Source organism: Halyomorpha halys, unplaced genomic scaffold (genome assembly GCF_000696795.3).
Source record: "Halyomorpha halys isolate HHAL.00 unplaced genomic scaffold, Hhal_1.1 Scaffold263.1, whole genome shotgun sequence".
NCBI classification, from domain to species: Eukaryota; Metazoa; Arthropoda; class Insecta; order Hemiptera; family Pentatomidae; genus Halyomorpha; species Halyomorpha halys.
Genome location: NW_027105032.1, coordinates 162,317 through 167,714, shown reverse-complemented (window position 1 = coordinate 167,714; position 5,398 = coordinate 162,317).

Sequence of the window (5,398 nt, the reverse complement as noted above, 5' to 3'; positions counted from 1 at the left end):
CCTTTTGAATAAGATTTAAACCAGAAAATCTGTTATACATAATAAAAAAATACCAACAGAAGTAATTATTTAATTTTTTTTTCTCGAAATTATTTAAAGTGAAATAGAATTATAGAAATAAAATATAAAGCACGAAACATGGGCGTTGATGACCTCAGGGTTTTACGCCCTTAAGCCCCAGACAACAACAACAACAACAACTTGAAGTTTTTGATTTTTATATACTAAGTGCAAGGGCTTTTCCTTACTCGGTAAATGTAACACTACCGAGTGACGGTGATGGTCGGATACTCACTTAAAGGAAAAATTAATCATAGGGAATATAGTTGGGTGTCCTTATTGAGCCAATGAGGACAATCGCGCAATCTTTGTCCGGTTTAGAAACTGCCTTGAATTGAAAAAATAATATTATTCAGGAACAAAAGTCCGATAAGAATAAACATATGGTTCACACTTTATGGTTGATAAAGGTGGTAAAGTTCTTCTGGAAGCTTTTGCAATAATAAGTAATATAATCCTTATAAACCCCGGAACTAATCCGATATTCACTAGATGATGAATATCATCAATTATAGATTTGACGTTTGTCAGTGGTTAGCGGTTTTTGAACTATACGGATTGATATTATTTAGGGTTATATTGATGTATAATAGCGATGCGAGGAATAAAATGTTAAGCTGGAATAAAATGATAGGAGGAATAAAATGATTAGCAGAGATTATCGGAGAGTTGCTAGACGACGAATCCGATCACGTCCAACTCAATACTATATTTACTGAACATGTAGACAGCTTTATGAGAATCGCTTAACACAAAAGGAAGAAATATAGAACTTAAACAGTTCGCGTCAAACAGTACAAGAAGAACGATATATGAAATGAAGACTAAAAAAAAAATACATTGTTATATGCTATATCATAGCTGGATTATGTTCATTTTATTTATCATTTCTTCATGTACATAGTTCGACTATGTTCATTTTATTTATCTTTCTATTTATGTACATATAGAGATTTTATTTATTTTAAAAAATTATTATTATTTAAATTACTATTATTATTTATTTAAAAAAAATGAATGTGTTCATTTATGCCCAAGTTTGTAATATTTATCCTTAAAGAAATAAATGATCAATCTTTAAAAAATAAATATGAAAATACAAAAAAAAAATATATAATAATAATAATGCTTAGTAAACATTCGTTGTGGGGCCATAAGGCGTACTTTTCCTTAACAACCAACAAATTCACTTCTACTCCACAATGAAAAACCTAGGAGTCACTTTAGACTAACACCTCTCCTGGACTATTATTTACGTTAAATAGTTTTCGAGATATAGCTTTTTAAAAAGCAACATTTCATAAAAATGTTGTATGTGACGTACTGAAAGATCAATATTTAGTGAATTTATATTGAAAAAAAAAAATTTTTTTATTTATTTGTTGATATTTACAACTGTATAAAAAAATACAACCAGTAAATTTGATCATAATGACATATGATATGATACAGGATGTAGAGAAACTACCCAGTAGTAGAACTCTAAAACAGTTTACAATATAAGGTCACGAGGCCATCTTCTTTTCAGGCGCCTTGGAGGATTGCCAGGAATGGAAGAGGAAGCAAGGTTAGAAACGAGTGGGTTTGGGTGGTTAGGGAGTTTATTATGGAAGGAATAATATCGGGTTCGGGTTAGATCGGTTACATAAGGAACATTTAGGTCTTTATGGATGGTTTTATTAGTAACAAAATAAGGAGCATTGAGGATTTTACGAAGGATTTTGGATTGTAAAGATTGGATACGAGAGGAATTCGAAAGTTTAGTGGAGCCCCAAAGCTCAACTCCGTATATCCAGATGGGCCTAATTATTGACATGTAGATCAGTCTTTTATATTGAAAAATTTATATCTCAAAAACCATTTGATGTACAGATATCTATTAGCACTCAAATTAAAGCTTGTTTAATGAGCTATAAATTAGTTTATGAGGTTTATCTTCGTAGGAGTAATATTTTACATGAAATTCGCTAAAATAAATTGATTTATAGTTGTTCGGACAAATTTTCATTTTCCAAATTAATATTCATATATGAATATCATAAAAACTACTCCCCCTACGAAGATAAGTGTCATAGACTACTTTATAGTAAGTTAAATTTCCTTTATTTTGAGTGTTGGCATACATATGTGCATCTTATGGATCTAGAGATATATTTTTTCAAATATCCAACATTTTATAAGAATAAGTAGAAATTAGCATTTTGTGAGATTATTTTGTCAGATATCATAAAAACTACTTCTCCTACAAAGACAAACATAATTAACTATTTTGTAGTAAATTTAACTAGCTTTAATTTGAGCGCTAGCAAATATCAGTACGTCCAATGGTTTCTGAAATAAAGCTTTTAATAAATCAAATTTATTGTCCGAACAACAATAAATCAATTTATTTTAGCAAATATCATGAAAACTACTATTCCTACGAAGGTAAAGGTCAGAGACTTCTTTATACTCCATTAAACTAGCTTTAATTTGAGTGCTAATAGACATCTGTAAGTCACATAGTTTCTGAGATATAGATTTCTCAAAATAAATTAACTAACCACTGATCTTTCAGTAGATTTTTAAGAAATCTTACTTTTTAAAAAGCTATATCTCGAAAACTGTTGGACGTAAATAGCTCTTTTAGGGCTAATTTTTCAGAAATTGTACTCTTCTTTAAATAATGTTCTCTTAGATTTTCTAGTGTTGTCGGTAGTTTTTAAGATATAGAGCTCCGAATGAAAAAATAATGTTTTTTTTTAAGGTTTTGAAACAGCCACTATTTTTTATTCCTCCTACCTATACTTGGCAGACTCATCAATTTTGACTAGTATTTATACATAGTTTTCATCAAAGTAATAAATAATTTGGGTGAGATAACTGCCTTTTTTTTTCTTCCGGGCTCTTGTACTATGAAGGATACTGGAAAATCGGTGAAAGCCGACAGTACCCGATCCCGACTCATCGCCTTCATATGTACTCGGCTATGTGAGTATTGTGTTAAAATGTAATATTCTGAAAAGGGGGGGAAAAAATAAAAAAAATATTACATATTTGTTTGATTGCTCTTCGAGGATCATAAGGTTACGAATCTTGAGAGGATCTTAAAAATTCGAGTTTTATAGCAATTAAAAATTCGAGTTTTATAGCAATTAAAAATAAATTTAAAAATATTACTTGAAACTTTTTTGAGTTTAAAAGGAGCATAATAGAGGGAATAACCTGGCATGAAACATAATGCCAAAAAGTGGGTCTTATGATGGACCAGGGGTGAGGTGGAGGAGTTGGAGTTGCGCACGAGCCAATCCCTGGCTTCCTTCTGTTCCAGTTTAGATTGCAATGATAGACATTCCTATTAACCTAAACTCCAACCTTGTATCCCTAGGGGATGCCGTTTTTGGTTTCTATTTGGCTTTAAAGGAGAGTAGAATTATACCACCCTCCTGGTTTTGAAATAGGAGGCTCGTCATATGTTTCCGCACGCAGATAATAACATGTGTAGATCATTTAACATATGTTATTAGTTTTACCAAACACACAAAAAAAATTTCACATACTCACAGAACAACAGAAGGAGTAACTCCAGTAAACATGTGGAATTTCCTAAAGCAGTCACTCAGACTTCGTACCACAACAACCGGGCTCACTTTCAAGAACCTCTGCTGCTCGCCTTTTGATGGAAAATCTAAGGAAGAAATACTGGAGGAAATAAAGCAATATGAGGAAATGCAAACGCGACTTCAAGACCCGGATGTGAAGGCGGCTTATGACCCGGAGACATACGAATTCCTCATAGACACAATAGAAGAAGATATAAAGACTGGTGAGGAACTAATAAAGAAAATGGAAAGTGGACCAAAACCAAACCCTTAGGAGCAAGAACAATTATATTAATTTATTATAAATTTTAATTATGGACGCCTCTCGGTGGGATATTTCTCTTAGTCGACCTAAATTTGGTTTTACCACTAGAATTGGAAAACCTTAGCTATACTTTTTTTCTGCGCTCATTTTGGAAAATATTATGTTTAAATTACAACTAAATGTGAATAATTTTTGTTGACATGAAAAAATCACCCATCGATAGAACTCTAGTAATATTTCTGCATAAAGTATCGAGATCATCTTCTTTTCAGGCACCTCCAAGGTTTAGCAGAAATATAAGTTGAAATAAGGTTATGAACTATTGGGTTTAGACGGTTGAATGTTTTTTGTTTTGTTTTTTATAGAAAGACACAGATGTCTTCTTTGACCCGGACGGCTATATACGGAACTTCAAGATGTTAGTGAATTATTATATTTGTGACTCCTAAAATTAAGACTTACATAGTTTTTTATAAATATTACATAACTTTTACATAAATTAAGTGATATATTTTATACAGCAGTATATTTGCTGAAGGCTTTTTTATTTTTTATGCATTTATTGATTATTAACTTTTGTTTGTTACGTTTTATATTTTATATTTTTAATTATATGTAGGTGTCATGGTGTGCTACCCGGAGATGGCCGTGGGTATATACTTACTTTAAGTAAAAATCAATCATACAGAATATAGTTTGTGTCCTTATTGAGCCTTTGATAAAAGTCATCTAAGAATAAGTACATAGTTCACAATTTATGATTAATTATTTGGAAAATATTTACAAAGTTGCAGTATGGACATTGTCCACAGTGACGAGGAGGATTGATTATGTAGTTAAAAAGAATGGGTGCTTTTTAAAGAAAATAAATGATTAGGATTGGATAATGGAGATGGAAAAAATGATTCCAGAAGGATTTCCTCAGGTAAATGGTTCTATATCCGGTTTTCTTCATGTTATCAAAATCGGCCCAAAAGACTGATTAAATTATTGAATTATTTATCTTATATCATTACATTATTAAAAATAAATTAAATAACCTTTCATATCTTATCTTCACGAAAATCGTTCATATTTGTCAAATTGAAATTTAAATTTGGATTTTCAAAATCGTTTAAATAGGCTTAAATGTTAAACTTAAAAAATCTATTAATCTAATCTATCTTTGATGAAGCTATAATTCTGTTGATTTAAATTAACTAACCACTAGTAAAACGTTCTTTAATATGAATTATGTAATAATTTGATAGGATTCTCTTTTTAGAACCTCATCTCCCAACATGAAGGGAAATCTAAGGCATACAGAAGTAAATGGTAGTGGTATAGGACTGAATCGAAATAAATAAATAAATAATAACAAATAAATCGAAATAAATTAGTATTAAAGAATTATATTGTTAAATAGTCTTATATTAATTTTAAAAAGATTGCTTGGTACAAATGAGGAGTTTATCTCAATATAAAAGAGTATAAGTACATTCATTTATTCTCT